Source organism: Pinus tabuliformis, chromosome 2_1 (genome assembly GCF_031772625.1).
Source record: "Pinus tabuliformis cultivar Carrire ecotype Pingquan chromosome 2_1, CPIR1, whole genome shotgun sequence".
NCBI lineage: Eukaryota > Viridiplantae > Streptophyta > Pinopsida > Pinales > Pinaceae > Pinus > Pinus tabuliformis.
The window spans coordinates 760,026,985-760,045,169 of record NC_142299.1 but is presented as its reverse complement, the minus strand read 5'-3'; the positions used below and the strand labels follow the sequence as shown (position 1 = coordinate 760,045,169).

The window sequence follows — 18,185 nt, the reverse complement described above, 5'->3', positions numbered from 1 at the left end:
GCGTGAAGCCAAAATTTTGAATTTTATATGATGAATTGCGTTACGCTAATGGAAGGTTGCAATCAACGATGACAGCGCGAGGGCATAATCTTCGATGAGGAATTGGGCTACGCTAATGGAATGTTGCAACGCGGTGAGAATAATGGAGCATACACTAGTCCATGATGGTGCCCAAAATTACTGAATTTGATCAAAAGCGAGAGGTCCTCAGGAAATTCTGATAACAAGTTCATTAAGGTTCTGAAATGGAGAGAATATTTCTTTTCTCGGCACGCATTCGTAAAGAAGCACAGCGAGGGCGTGGAAATATTTCTCGAAAGAAAGATTAATGCATGTTAAGAAGGGAACTGTGTCTACTGGGGGTAGAAGTGAGGGACAACTAATGAGGCGAGGGTTGAATTTCAAGAGTAATTATGTTTATCAGTCGAAAGAAAAAGGGAAATTACTGGGAGGTCTTTTTACAGGATTATAATTTGATATCTTTTAATAGTTTTTAATCAAAAAGTATAATTGATATTTATGTTACATGTTAATTAACTATATAAGTATCATTGATATTGTTTAGTTTTTTTTATGGTTTCAATTAATTTATTTTTTTTGGCGTAATTTTTATTTAGTAAAGTTTTTTTATATGTATCTTATTAATTTATGGATATGTTAGAAGTTAATTTTTATCCTTTTTTTGGTTTACAATTTGGTAGATCATGAAAAAAATGATTTTGATATTTTATAATAAAGATAAAGAAAAAAAAAAAAGATTAGAGACTAAAATTTAAATAATATTGTTAATGGGAAAATAATTATTATGAAATAGTATTTAACAAAAAAAATGTAAAATTTGTATCCATAGTGGGTAGAATAGTGGGTGACAAGTGTTTTGTTAAGAAACTCTATGATATGAAGGTCACATGACAGTGGGTGACAAGATGTTTTGTTAAGAAACTCCATGATATGAAGGTCATAGTTTTAAAATTTCATGGGAAAAAATCTAGCCATGCTAAGGATTGATGTGCCCTAAGTTGGGTGTGATCTCCTAGTGATTTTGACTTCTTAGATGCTCTTGGGTTGAGATTACTCAAGCCACAGGTTAGGCGGTTAGGTGTGCCAATGATCTCATGACTAGCAAAAAAAATGTATTTGTAAACAATGGGTGACAAGGTGTTTTGTTAAGAAACTCCATGATATGAAGGTCACAGTTTTAAAATTTCATGGGAAAAAATCTAGCCATGCTAAGGATTGATGTGCCCTAAGTTGGGTGTGATCCCCTAGTGATTTTGACTTCTAAGATGCTCTTGGGTTGAGATTAGTCAAGCCACAGGTTAGGTGGTTAGGCGTGCCAATGATCTCATGACTAGCAAAAAAAAAATGTATAATTTGTACAAATACAAAGATAAATAATATCAAATATTAAGTAGAAAAACCAATTTCACTTATCTATGAGCTATAATCTTAAGCATTTTCTTAAAAACAAGTTAAAATTTTCTAATAGACATTTTATTTACTACCATAAACAAACAACCAAAAGATTTTTTATTTCTTAAAATTTATTTAAAATAAATTTGCAGAAACCCAAAGTTAAAAATTTAGCCATACCCAAAATAAAACTTTTAGTGAAACAAAGCAACCTAAAGTTTAACAATATCCAAAAAAAATTCAGTAAAACAAAATAACATAACTCAGATGTCTCTAAGAAATAATCCCTTTCCAATTTCACACATTCTAAAATTTTAATCTATTCACTTATAACTTTATAAAAATTAATAAGAAATTAAATACATATCAATGATTCTCATTAAAATTAATTTATAAAAAATCAACAGTAATGATCAAAGTCTCCATATTTCTAGAAAAATGCCTTTAATTAGATGATGTGACTAAAACCTTTAATTTTTCACATAAAAAACAAAGTCCACTTGATTTTTTTTCTGAAATAAAGTCTTTCATATCTCCACAAGATAACTTTAATCAGATGTAATCAAAACCCTTAATTTTTTGCAAATAGATGGCTCTTAGGTTCTTACAAAGGAGTGGTTCTCATAGAAAAGTCAATTTTGATAGATATTTTTTTTTTTTTATTTAACACTAAAATATTTTAAGGAAAAAATATTTATACAAATAAATGATTCTTTGATTCTTATCTATGTTTTTATTTTATTTAACTATTAAATATTATCAATTTTAAAACTAAATTAATTCATTAATTTAAAAGGAATAAAAACAAATAAATATCGATCAAAATTAACCCCTACCAGTGAGAGCCAAAAAGCCATTTATTTATACAATAAAGTTCTTTCGAACTGTAGTGATTGAAAGGAGGTATCAAGTTTTTGGGAGATCTCAACGAATTATCCTTTTTTGGGAAGATCAGAATGGATGCATGATATATGGGCAAAATATCTCTGGACATTACTTCAAATCAGATCAAGCATGGCCTTGTGTTTGTATATAAGTATATGAAACTTGGGACAAAAATTTTTCGGGCACTACTTCAAATGGGATCAAGCGGGGCCGTGTGCATATGGAACTTCCTTCCAGCTATAATCGGGTAATATAATATCTGGGTAGTAAGTAAAAAGAAATTATTTTATTTTAAGATAAGACAGTTGGATGCAAAATACCAATATTCGAAAACCATCGTTGGGCCATGGCCTGCGAAATACCAATATTCGCCTGCCTTCGTGTATGTGGGTAGGACGATATTAGATCAGCTTTAGAATGTAAATTTTGCATTGTTCTTATTTCTATGATTATTTTTTCACGGTGAAAAGAATGCTTATTAGTTTTTTAATTTTTCAATATTCACACCATGGATAAGTTGAAAAGAAATTTGGAAAGAATTGGCATATGTATTGTATATATAAGATAAGTAGGGGAGGGACCTTAAGTCATAACTTGGAAAGAGATATATTTCATCACTGAAAGTGCTGGAGCATTTGTATGTGTATGATTAATTGTTCACGTGATGTCTATCGATAATATAGCATTATTAGTTTTTTAATTTTTAAATATTCACTCTTGCATAAGCGGAAAAGAAAATCTTCTTTTAAAGAATTGGTAAATGTATTGTATAAATATGGGAAGGATAACCCGTTACAATTTGGCAAGAGGTATATTTCATTTTTGGAAAGGGTAGGAGCATTTGTATGTGTATACAGAAATAAGTATGTGAAGGGACAATAAGTCCTAACTTGAAAAGAAGTATATTTTAATGAAGGAGCATGTATATGTATATAGGCAAATTTCATTTCTAATTGTCAATATCTTAACCTTTCACTTATTTCAAACTCTTCTTTATCACTAAATAGGAAGAAAACTATTTCTCTGCAAGATCATGCTTTGCCAAATAAATCTAGTTAATATATGTCTCCAAAATCATGCTATATCAAAGAAATCTAATTAATACATGTGAATATTAATAAGTTTGTATTAACTACTTTGCAAGATTAGTCTCTCCCAAATAAATCCAGTTAATATATCTGTCCAGAATCATACTATATCAAAAAAATGTACCAAATAAATCTAGTTAATATATCTCTCCAAAATCATGTTATATCAAAGAAATCTAATTAATACATGTGAATATTAATTACTTTGTATTAACTGCTCTCCAAGATTAGTCTCTCCCAAATAAATCCAGTTAATATATCTCTCCAGAATCATACTATATCAAAAAAATCTGCCAAAAAATCTAGTTAATATATCTCTCCAAAATCATGGTATATCAAAAAATTCTAATTAATACATGTGAATATTAATTACTTTGTATTAACTACTTTGCAAGATTAGTCTCTCCTAAATAAATCCAGTTAATATATTTGTCCAAAAAAAATTTAATTAATAAATGTGTATTATTATTATCAGATATTTTTTTTTTAATTTTAATTAGATTAAACTAGACTAAAATAAAAAAATTATTATTATAATAACAATATCTGCTTTGTAATAAATTCTTAACACACAAAATATATATATATATATATATATATATAAATTTAATTATTTAATTATATAAAAAGGACATATTTATGATAATTTATAGAATTTTTAATATGATATAAATAAATTTTTTACATGAAATAATTATTAAGGTTTTGTCTAATTAATATATAAAATAGCTTAATTAATATATGAAATTAAAAATATAGTTTGATAATTGTAAATTTTAATTATTATATATTTTTATTATTTAAAATATAATTTTTAATATATACATACATTTAGTGTATAAAAAAATTAAAACAATCATTTTCTATACATTAAACAATTTAGCCTTATAACTTCAATTTTTTAAAAAATATCCTAAATAAAAATAAAAAATCATTTCAACCATACTACATATATTATTATTAAATATTTTAATTTCGAAGTTATTATATGTTGAGATCGTCCCTAAGATATGTTGTTTTGCAGGTTCTTTGTAGTGGCGAATGCAGTTGCCTGTGGATACACATTTATTTCATTGATCTTCTCCGTAACCTGCAAATTTGCGTCTACACTGTCAGCCTTTCTTCTCCCTGTCATCGATTTGGTAATGCATTTCTCCTTTTCTTTGCTATGAAGGTATGAAAGCTGCGTTATAAATGTTGTTCAAATCTCGAATTGAATTTCATAATTGTGTGCAGGTGATGGTGGGGCTGGTATCGGCGGGGGTCTCTGCAGCGGCCGCCATTGCTTAGGTTGGATACAAGGGAAATTCTCACACTCAGTGAGGAATACTCTGCGGTATATATGATCTCTTCTGCCACCACGGAGTTGGTGCTCTAGTTATTTCATTTGTCAGTCTCATCATCTTTATGGCGCTTAGTGTCATGTCTATTTACAGTTTATACAGACGTACGAGCCGAGCTCGTTGACGGTATCAAAAGGAATGATAGGGTTTGGTTTTGTAAATTGATGGCGACCCTGCTACGTTTTCAAGGGTGGGCTGTGCAGCGGCAATTAATGGAATAGTTGATTGGAATGCAACTATTCCCATCATTGATTAGAATGCAACTATTCCCATTAAATGCCTCCTAGCAAACTGGATAATGGTTGCTGCCATATAGCTAGACTTATTAATTACCTTGCATTGATAGAATATCTGCTCAGTTTAAATGCCTCCTAGCAAACTGGATAATGGTTGCTGCCATATAGCTAGACTTATTAATTACCTTGCATTGATAGAATATCTGCTCAGTTTCGGTGGGCTGTCGAGCTCAATTTCGAACACACAGTCAAACCAAGATCACAAATTTTACTCTGTTCGATAAATTTAATAATATTTTGGATTATGATGTTCGATGCTGAATTGACTGAAGAATCTTTGGTGAGATTCATGGTTGTGGTTCTATGTTTAAACTGAGAATATATATTATATTTTATATGGCAGTGTTTTTAAATTGAGAAATACTGCATATATATATATATATATTGGCAGTATTTTTATTTTGGAGAAAGTTAGAAATAGAGAGAAGGGTGCTTAATGTGATGATTTTTCTTAGGATTAATAATCAGAATGATATTTAAAAAAAAAAAAATAATAAATTTGAAAAATAAATCATATATATATGATTTTTTTATATATAATATAATTCAAAGTTTATATATTAATGTGTAATGTGTATTCTAAGGATTAAGAATATTTCAAATTACAAATTAATAAAAAATTATAAGAAAAATAATTAGTGAATTCATTAATTTTTTAATTACAATGATTAGTTTTGATTTTTTGATTTTTTATAATCATTATTATTATTAGTAATTATAAAAGAATAATTTCATATCATGTTTGAGAAGCTTCATAATCATTATTATTATTAGTAGTAATTATAAAAAGAATTAATTATGTCTATAAGCATGTCTATTTTAGAATAACTGGATAAGCCATGGTATTGACCTATAATATTGTAAAAAAAGCTATTTACAAATTAAAAAATTTCATAGTACACGGATGAATTTCCATGGTTAAAAATATTGCTTGGATGAATCTCCATGGTTAAAAATATTGCTTAAGTGATATATTAATTATTTTTATAATTAATAATAATAATAATTTAAAATAAAATTATAATTTAGTTAATTTTTATGATTATTTTTTATTTGAGCAACGTGAGATGTATTGTGGTCTAAGTGTTTTGATGCTTAACATGGATTGATGTTTATCAACATTTATTGTCCATTTAATTTATATGGTTCCGCTAGTTTATAACTTAAACATATATACATTTTGAGTTGTCTTTAGTGCGACCTTTTGGAAACTTTTTTGCTGGGTTTTTTCCGGTCTATCTTTTCTAAAATATGGTCAGAATTTATTGAAATCACAAGTTTCATGGGTAACCCTTCGAAGTGCCCTAGGGGTTTCTCAAGGTGTTGAATCCATATATACAGTAAAGAAACCAGTGTAAATAACACAAATCAAGAAAACCAGTGTAAATAACACAAATCAAGATTTCACCTCATTTTTCCATCAGATTCCGGTACTGGAAATTCCAAAAGTTGCACTAAAGGCAACTCCTATACATTTAAAAAAACATGTAACACGATTCTTAACCATGGAGATTCACCTCCACTTTACCATGGAGATTCTTTACTTGTAAATAGGCTTTGCTACATTACCTTGGGAAAATACCATGGTTTACAAATACCACATGCCCAAAAACTCATAAATGGTGTTCATATGACATTTTTTTTAATTAATCAATTTAATTAAAAGGGTAAAAATTATGTTACTACTTTTGAGATAAACCAACCTAGATGGATTTTATCTCAAATCTATCAAGTCCTGAGAGGGATCAATTCTCTTAAGTTGAAAACCTCAAAAGTTTTCACATTGAGAGATTTGATCCCTTTAGGCACTTGATAAATACAGGGTTAAGATGGATCTAGGTTGGTTTCAGTCATGAGAGGTCACACAAAATTTGTTGAACATCTAATTATTCTTATCATTTTAATTAAACTAAATATGTCTAAGATTAATCTAGTCATTGTAATTTTAAATTTACTCTGTTACCTCAATTTTTTGAGATGATAAAGATTGTTAATAACTTGAAAAATGAAAAATGATGAAATAACAATTTTGAATGTAAAGTGGCAATGTAATAGTGTTGAATGATATAAAATGTGAATAATAATAATGTAGTCAATTACAAATAGCTTTCATTGTGATCATTCTCAAATTATTTTCGTCTACTTTTCTTATTGCCACTCCTGTTAGTTTTGTCATATTTCCGTACCGATCATATAAAAAGGGCAGTTGAAATCGTAGATCGTTCAGATCTTTAACTGGAGCTATTATAGTAAATGTCATACATTTTCTCTCTTGCTCTTCAAAATTAATAATATCTTTCTCCAATGTCAATTATTATGACTTATGGAGTCTTAAACCCCAAGTTATAAGTTTCAATTGTAGTTGTTTTCTATTACTTCATTTCAAAGCAAAGTGACTAACAATGTTGAATGATAGAAAATGAGAATAATAAGAATGTATTCAATTACAAATAGTTTATATTTTCAAGAAGTAAACATTTGAGGGGAGCGGACATTCTATTTAATATGAAAACTCAAGTATTTTATTTATGGTTGAATTACTGTAACACAAAAATCAATGCACTTCATAAATAAATTTTTTGTGCTTACACTAAAATCAATGCACACTATTAATCTATTTACTTTGAAATTAATGTACATCATATATATAGCTACATCAAATTAAAAATATGTGTCTACAACGAAATCAATGCATCTAGTAATGAAATCAATGCATCTAGGGCAATCAATCAAATAGGATTAGAAATTAACATATACACTAAAATCAATGCATTTAGTGCAAGAAATAAAATAGGATTAGAAATCAACATCTACATTGAAATCAATACATCTAGTACAAGCAACCAAAGAGGATTAGAATCAAAAACTACATTGGAATCAATGCATATAGTGTAATCAATCAAATAGGATCATAAATCAACATCTATATTAAAATCAATGCATTTATTTCAGTGAAAAACCAAAATATTCATAGTTTTTTAAATCCAACTTCTTTTACCTTTTGTAAAAGCCTTACTTCCTCTTCCTCTATGGTTAATAATGTTCAATATTATATAATATATGTATTTGTCTATGTGTATTTCTTTCTTCTTCCTCTCCCCCTCTCTCTCTATGCCTCTCTCTCCATCTCCTTGTCTCTCCCTTCTTCCCTCTCACTTCCCCCGCCATCTATATCTATATTTACGTCCCTCCCTCTCTTTATCTCTCTCTTCTTCTCTCTGTCCCTCTCCATCTATATCTCTATCTCCCTCGATCTCTCCTTCTTTAGCTCCCTATCTCACCCCTCAAACATACACACTCTCTTTCCATATCTATCTATCTCTATATTCCTTTCTCTTCCTCCCTTTTCCTATGCTTCTCTTTCTCTCTCTCCCCCTTCTATGCCTGTCTCTCTCTCTTCCCTCCTATTCTCCTTTCTCCCTCACTCTCTCTCCACCTCTCCCTTGCTACTACCTCTCTCTCTCTGTACACTTTTCTCTCTTTATGTATTTATTATTACCTCTCTCTCTCTTCATCTCTAACTCCATCTCTTTCTCCCTCCCTCTCTCAAGTCCTCTCTCTTTTCCTTCATATCTCTGCCTTTCTCTCCCAACTCCTTCTGTCTCCCCCTCCCCATCAGTCTCTCTCCCTTTCTCCATTTTTGTGTATCCCTCTCTTTCTACTCTCCTTCTTTGTTTCTTCCCTTCTTCAATCATCTCTCTCGGATTCTCTCTCCATTACTCCCTCTCTCTCTCCACCTATATCTCTCTATGACTTTGTTCTTCCCTCTCTCTCTCTGCCCATCCAACTCCATGTTGGGAAAAATACTGAGAGGATGGGTGAATCAGTATTTTCAAATCATTAAACTTTTCAATCGTATATCCAGATTTATGTACGCGACATTACTAAAAGGAACTTACGTATGTACATGACTATTATGCAGACAACTAATGTATATCCAGTAAACTTTAGTTTTCAATTAATTCATCATTTGTTTAACTTGAGCCAATGTATCGGTACCTCATTAAACATTAATTAGATAGCAACCATGTGTAATAAGAACAAGATAAACCATCACACATAAGAAACGCATCAACACACATGAACACCAAGATTTTTTAGGTGGAAAACCAATGTGGGAAAAACCACCGTTGTTGTTGTCTCTGTCTTCTTTCTATTATAAATAAAAACTTCTTACCATCTTGTACTGGCACAAACTCATACCAGCATGCAGGAACCCACCTACAAAAAGCTACAACCTTCTCTTGTTCTCCAACACCCACTGGAATGGAGCTCCAACCCCTTGGTCTTGTTTACCGACACCCACCGAAAGGGAGCTCCAACCCCCTAATCTGATTTACCAGCTACCACTAGACGGAAGCTTCGACTTCCTTACTGAAGGCTCCAACCCTCAACACTTTCGTCGACCACGTTTCATAAATTTTCATATTGGATCCACCTGCTACAAAACATCATAACTGTAGGTCACGTTTCATCAAAATTTTAGAATGGACCCAATGTCATCATTTAAGCCCAATACCAAATATCAAAACTAAAAATTGATCACTGTAACTCAACCAATGAACCAACTAATCAATGAACCAACCGAATCAACCAATCATTGAACCAACTGAATCAACCAAACACTTAATCAAATGAAGCCCAAATCAATCAACTTATTCTCAAACAACCAAAGCAGTTAGATCATTGTAACCATAGTACTAATACTAAACCAAAACACTGCATCGACTTACTGAATCAACTAAAATCCCTGATCAATAAACTATCAGAATATATACACTACTTTACTATGGCATACTCATGTGTGTATGCAACTTCCTTGAAGCATACTCACGTATAGATCTCAAAACATTAAACCCTCAAACTGAACCACTATCTCTTTGAGATAAATACTAAATAATACATAGACACACTACATCATTTTGAAATAATCACAGAACCATCATTGATATTCAATTACAAATATCTATTAGCTTCATCATTCTTTAATTAATCAATCCTCAATCAAAACATCACTATTAATCCTAGATCATCAAGTAAGGCTTCATTGACAAACAACAAAAACAAAACAAGACTGATTAAACTGATTAGACATCTTTTTCAGCAACACCCTAGTTTATATATGCGCTTTCCTCAAAACATTTCCACGTGTATACGCACTTTCTAGGAAACAAACCTACGTACAGATCTGAATATATACACAACTTACCAGTATTAAACCTACGTGCGTACGTGCCTTTCAGGTTATCAAACTCACATACATAATTGTAATTACTGGCACAAACCTTCACCACATCACAAAACTTCAGACATACACATATCTCAGCATACACAGAAAAATCACACGTTAAGACACTATGATCATTGATCAACCCCTAATCAAAATTGACATCTTAGATTTATTGGATCTGATCCATCATCAAGTTCTAGGGTGCATACTTAGTTTTAGATCAAACAAATCAATAATAATCCATTACATGCACACTTTCTTCTGATCTAACTATTCATGAAATATTCATCACCTGCACACTGAACACTTTGATCTTGATCTCCTTATATAGCTTACCCCTTATCAAATACCATAGGTTAAAACCATACTAATGCCGATAGTATTCTTATACAGAATCAAACATCCATTGTTAGGCTCAATACCATGGGTAAATAACATGGTAAAGATCCTTGGTATTTGGAATACCATGGTGTGGAAACTATACGTGCCTTTCCTTCTTCATACCCACATGTGTACACGACTTTTCTTTACAGAACTGACATATAATCTACTTTGCTTCACCAAACCTGAGTGTGTACATGACTTTGCTTCATAGAACCTGCATATACTCAACTTTGCTTCACCAAACCTATGTGTACTTCTTCAAACTTCATCTTTATCATTCCCCTGTCTTTGAACTGCGATGCCTTTGACCAAAATCTTTGTCACATGTAGACACATCCTGATGACATCTTCATCAAGTAGATTTCAACCATATCTTATAAGCCTCAACCATAATTAGCCACTCATACATCATCATTTTAGAACTTCAACAACATAAGCAACATCACCATTAATAAGCATCATTATGTACCAAGGAATTCTAAAGAAAACATAATGCCAACAATGCATTATTACAAGCCTAACAAATGCTCCCCCTGAACCTGTGATAGTCATTCATTGTGAGATATGATCATATCATCTCATATATCAGTAAGAATATCAAAGTATCTTCATAAATCAGTTATCCATCAAGGCATCAACAACTTATAAAAGCCAAAACCACTTATAAATATCATCAATGGACTGTAACCATCAATCATCAGAATAAGAAAGCAAAATAATAATTGACTGGAGCATATTAGATAATTTTCCTGAGTCTATCTCACTATTTTTCCATCATAAAAAAATATACGTGACCATTCAGATCAGAATTCGCGTATATACGCGACTTGTCTTCATAAGATCTGCATACAGAAAGTGAAATATTGAAACTTCACAACTTCAACTCTCCCTGAGCCTATATTGCATGTAATTTTTCACTGTTACTACACCAGATGCACTATCAGTAGTATAAGCAACATGAATATCAAACAATCATAGGAATCATCATCAAGACAAAACATGTATTGCTCCCCCTGAGACTACTGATCCTGTGGTCCTAATAATAATATTTTGTTCTTATGAGGTCAAGTACCTCACATCACTTTTGCAGTCATTGTTAGAAGTATTATTTTAAGAATAATGGATTGCAATGGGCACCATCCTCTTTTTCTCTGAGTCTGAATCCTCATATCTGCGAGAATTTTGTTCTTCAAGTACATATAATTTGTTCGGGTTTCTATATCCTCTTGCAATGACTTTTATAGTTTCATCATCCATAACCTTGCACTTGGTTGATGTAAACACAATTATATTTCCTTTATCTGCCATTTATCCTATACTTAGAATATTTTTCTTTAGCCCTTGAACTAATAATGCATCAACTGCTCCTTTATGTTTATTAATTCTCGCTTTACCCTTTCCAAAAACTTTTGTTAGAACATTAGTTCCAAGAATAACATTACCATATTGGTTTTTCTTGACATAATCCATGTTACTCTTATCTCTAGTCATGTGATGGAAGAATCCGCTATCTATGTACCATTTATCTTCTTCTTCAAATGAGAAGAGAGCAAGACCATACCTTATATGTTATTCTTCTTTCTGCTTATTATGAGAAATGTTTGTGGATCCATCTTTGATATTAATATTATTATATGGTTGCTTACCATGTTGTCTGTGGCAATCCATATACTTGTTCTTGAATCCTTTTGCTACATGCCCAAACTTGTTACAAGCATAACATCTTATATGAGCAGAGGAATCACACTATTTTTGTTTCATATTCCTTCTATTGCAAGAAGAACAATATCCCTTAAAGTATCTGGAAGCTGATGATCTTTCTAAGAGGTAGTTATTAGATTGAAATAGTATACTTCTACAATTAGTTGCAACATGTTCATAATTATGACATATATAACATTCAACATTATTGATCAAAGGAGAGAACCGATTAACATTTCTATAATCAGGAGTAAATGATTTTATTTGAAGGTTCACTTTCCTTGGTTGTCGATCAGGTTGAGTTCTTATCTCTTTGTTGAGCATTTCAGGTTTTGAATTGTTACTCTTTAAATTCCTTGCCTCAGCTTGTCAACTATATTCTCCTTCAACAGTTTCATGAAAACCAAGTCTAGATTTGATGGCAGGAGACCTTTGACTACTAAGAATATTATCTAAAATCTTAGTACTACCTTGAGATTGCAAATGTTTATATTTTTCTTCTAATTTATCTTTTAGGATGTTTACCTAAACCTAATAGCTTTTCCTTTTCTAGATACTGCTTCTTCATAACTTCTTCAACCCTTCTTCCTTCCTCCACTTGCTGCTTTAATTTGAGAATCTCTTCTTTCAACCCATTTTCCTTTTCTTCAAATGCTTGAAGTAGTTCTTAATTCCACTTATCTGATTTTTCAAGATCTACTCTTAGAGAGATGATCTCAGCTTCAATACCTTCACAATATTGTTTAGATACCATACCAGCATGATCCTTGTTATCATATGCCTGCAACTTATCTTTAAGATTAACAATATTTTTCAAAGCAAGATCAAGTTTTGTTCTAAGATCAAAAAATTATTCTAACCTGTCTTCTTTTGAATCAACAACTCCATCTGACATTTTGGACACATTTTTAGGAAAAGGATTACCTGACAATTCCCTTGATGAGGAATCTTCCTTTGGGATTTCTTCATGGATTATTTTTATCTTATCCCACACTTTCTTTGTAGTTGTATAATGCATAACCTTATTTAATGTTGAATCAGATATGCTACAAAATAAATTACTCAAAGCATTACTGTTTTTTTGCACTTCCTTGTCTAATGAAGGAATCTTGGTGCAACCATTGCACACTAGATACCAGACATCAAGATTCATTATATTATACTTCATATTTTCTTTCCATTGTTGATAATTATCTTTGCTCAACATAGGCACATCTGCATTGTCCATTGTTTCTGACTTGCCTTGATCTTCTACTTCTAGAGGCATCATTTTTTAATCTGTTTTCTCTTTAGAGTGCTTACTTTCACTTTTACCCATAAGTGCAAGTTCAGTTGTTTCACTTTCATCATCACCATCATTATTGCATAGACAAGGAAATGGATTACAATTATAACAAAATCCTATACCTAATATTTCTTTGTTACCGTCTTCTTCATTCTTGATCAATAAAAAATGGGTTTCTCCCAAAATTGAGTATTTGCTGACATCTGTAATTGTCACTGCATCTGATATATCCTTATCAAAGTTTTCAATAAAAATATCCTTTTCTTCTAGGCCATCAAACTCGTTACTACTTTTATCTTCAAATTCCATAAGTAATTGACATTCTTGATTAGACTCACCTTCTTCACCATTTGAAAGGCCATCACTATCTTCATGTGTATAAAAATTGCTCTTGTTTTCAAATATTCTCCTATTTATTTTTATAGCTTCTTTCCCTTTCTCATGATTTTATTTATAGGGACACTTAGCAGCCTAATGACCAACTCTACCACAAGAAAAACATTTGAAGGGAAGCTTACCTTTGAATCTTCCAATACCCACTTGGAGTTTCTTTACAAAGTTTGCCTCTTATTCTTCTGATACATACCCTTATTCTTCCTTTTCTTTTCCTTTTGCAGTAGCTTTGAAAGTTTCTTCTCTCATGTCTGAAGGACCACCTTTCCTCATCTCAAATTCCATCAATATTCCATGGAGTTGATCAATTGTGAGACTTTTCAGATCTTGCATTTCTTCAATAGCAGAGACTTTAGAGTTGAACTTTGGAGTTAGTGATCTCAAAATATTTTCAACAACAGTAGCATCTTTTATTTCTTCACGAAGATTTCTCATGGAATTAAAAATTTCATCTACTCTAAGAAAAAATGTTGCAATGCTTTCATCATCATGCATTTTCATTGTCTCATACTGTATTCTAAATGTTTGGAGTTTAGCACCTTTTACTTTGGTGTCACGCTCATAACTTTGGATAATCTTATCCCACATTTCCTTTGTTGTATTCAACTGCATTACCTTCACAAACTCAGACTCATCCAAACTTCCCAAGATGGAATTTACATCTTTTGCATTGATTTCATATTGTTTCTTTCCTACAGTATCTGTGGGAATGGAGGTTGGATATTGATATCGGCTTGATTTCCCATATATCAGCTCCTAGTGCCTTCAACTATACTCTCATCCTAACTTTCCAAAAGACAAATTTAGTTCCATTAAATATAGGTGGCCTGATAGAAAATACTCCTTCTTGACTACTCATCTTGATGCATCTTCCTTCAAGCGATCAAGCTTCTTCTGAAGGACATGCTCTAATACCAATTGTTGGGAAAAATACCGAGAGGGGGGTGAATCAGTATTTTTAAATCATTAAAATTTTCAATTTCATATCCAAATTTATGTACACGACTTTACTTAAGGGAACTCGCGTATATCCATTAAACTTTACTTTTCAGTTAATTCATCATTTGTTTAACTTGAGCTAGTGTATCAGTACATCATTAAACATTAATTAAACAGTAACCATGTGTAGTAAGAAAAAAATAAACCATCACACATAAGAAACACATCAACACACATTAAAACCTAGATTTTTTTAGTTGGAAACCCAATGTGGGAAAAACCACCATTGTTTTCATCTCTATCTTCTTTTTATTATAAATAAAAACTTCTTACAATCTTGTACTGGCGCAAACTCATACCATCACATAGAAACCCACCTACAGAAGGCTACAACCTTCTCTCATTCTCCAATGCCCACTAGAAGGGAGCTCCAACCCCCTGATCTCATTTACCAGCACCCACCGGAAGGGAGCTCCAACCCCCTGATCTGATTTACCAGCTACCACTGGAAGGAAGCTTCGACTTCCTTACTAAAGGCTCCAACCCTCAACACTTCTGTGGACCACGTTTCATAAATTTTCATATTGGATCCACCTGCTACAAAGCATCACAACTATAGGCCACGTCTCATCAAATTTTTAGACTAGACCCACGATCATCATTTAAGCCCAATACCAAATATCAAAACTGAAAAATGATCACTGTAACTCAACCATAGAACCAACCAATCACTGAACCAACTGAATCAACCAATCACTGAATCAAATGAAGCCCAAATCAATCAACTTATTCTCAAACAACCAAAGCAGTTAGAGAACTGTAACCATAGTACTAATACTAAACCCAAGCACTGCATCAACTTACTAAATCAACTGAAATCCTCGATCAATAAAACATAAAAATATATACGCTACTTTATTGTAGAAAACCTGCGTGTATACACGACTTACTTGAAGCATAATCACTTATAGATATCAAAACATTGAACCCTAAAACTAAACCACTGTCACTTTGAGATAAATACTGAATCATACACAGATCCATTGCATCATTCAGAAATTATGAAAGAAATATCACTAATATTCAATCACAAATAGCTAGTAGGTTCATCATTCTTCAATCAATCAATCCTCAATCAAAACATCACTATTAAGCCAAGATCATCAAGTAAGACTTCATTGAAAGACAACAAAAACACAACAAGACTGATTAAACTGATCAAACATCTATTTCAACAAAACCCTAGTTTTTATATGTTCTTTCCACAAAACATTTCCGTGTGTATATGCTCTTTTCAAGAAACAAACCCGCGTACAGATTTGAATATATACATGACTTTCCAGTATTAAACTTGCATGTGTACGCACCTTTCAGTTTATCAAAATCGCGTACATAACTGCAATTACCGGCACAAACCTTCGCTACATCTCAAAATTTAAGACATACCCAGATCTCGGCATACACAAAAAAATCACAAGTTAAGACACTATCATCGCTAATCAACCCCTAATCAAAACTGTCATCTCAGATCTATTGGATCTGATCCATCATCAAGTTCCTGGGTGCATACTTAGTTTTAGATCAAACAAATCAATAATAGCCCATTACATGCACACTTGCTTAAGATCTAACTATTCATGAAATATTCATCACTTGCACACTAAACACTTTGATCTTCATCTCCTTATATATCTTATCCCGTATCCAATACCATAGGTCAAAACGATACAAATGTCGATGGTATTCTTAGACAGGATCAAATATCCGTTGTTGGAATCAATAACATGGGTCAATACCATGGTAAATATCCTTGGTATTTGGAGTACCATGGTGTGGAAACTATACACACCTTTCCTTCTTCATACCCACGTGTGTACATGGAATTTCTTTATAGTATACTCTACTTTTCTTCACCACACTTGAGTGTGTACACAACTTTTCTTCATAGAACCTACGTATACATGACTTTGCTTCAGCAAACCTGCGTATACTTCTTCAAACTTCATCTTTATCATTCTTATGTCTCTAAACTGCTATACCTTTGACCAAACTCTCTGTCACATGTAGACACATCCTTTTGATATATTCATCAAGTAGGTTTCCATCAAAAGAAAATTCATCAAGTAGGTTTCCATCAAGGACAACACATTAGTCATAATTCCAACACTCTATCTCTCTCTCCCTCCCTCTCTCCTTCTCTCTCTCAATTCCTCTCTCATTTCCTTCATCTCTCTCCCTTTCTCTCCCAACTCCCCCAATTTCTCCCCTCAATCTCTCTCTTTCTCTATCTCTCTATCTTCCTTCCTACTCTATAACTATCTCCCTCCCTCTCTCCTTCTCTCTCCCCCCTCTCTCCCCCCACCATCTCTATGTTTCCCTCTCTCTCTCCTTTCCTTCTCTCTATCTTCCCTCCTTCTCTCCTCTCTCTCTCTCTCTCTCTCTTTGTGTGTGTACTCTCCAACTCTTTTACTATCTCCCTCCCTCTCTCCTTGTCTCCCCCCCCCTCTCTCTCTCCACTGATATGATCAAGAATTGTCACTATGTGTAATAAATAATATATGTAAGGTCTAATATATTTTACATTTTAATTTTTTATTATGAAATGAGTTATTGTTTTTGGACATATGGTATTAATAAGCCATGGTATTGAGAATCTTCACTTAGGTTGATAATCATGTTCCTCAACATGTTACATTTTACTTCTATAACCTTAATTTTTTTCTTTTGTTGCACATGCATATTCATAGTTATAAAATTTCATGATGTACATGGGTGTTCATTTTTATGCGCCTTGGCAGTCACTAGAAAAGGGAATGATTTGTTACAATATATTTATTCTTGATATAATACACACCAAAGAAATCTATGGTGCCAAATTTGATTAAGGTATTCTAGGGGGAAATCATATGCATAGAGGAATTTTCCCCAAAAAAGCCGAATTTCCAACATATAATGTGAGACCTCCTATTCCTTATATTATACCAATAGAGCAAGGAGCCAAAGGTCCCTAGTGGTTCAAAACTAGAATACAAGGAATTTGAGACAATTTTCAAAATGACCCAATGAAAGGTCACTCAAAAGAAAATGTTTAGGATGCTGAAGAAACTCAAAATAGAAAGAAATTTCCCAAGATTAAAAATAGAAAAATGAATTATACACAAGCTTTCCCTACCCTAAAAAGACTAGAGAACTATATATAATATAACCACAAAAAACTAGACCAAGTAA

At 32.1% G+C, this 18,185-nt stretch overlaps 1 pseudogene; it reads left to right on the top strand.

Annotated features, from left to right (window-relative positions):
• The first annotated feature begins 2,384 nt into the window (after positions 1-2,384).
• Positions 2,385-4,853, top strand: LOC149202793 (CASP-like protein 1U1; annotated as a pseudogene).
• Positions 4,854-18,185: the final 13,332 nt, after the last annotated feature.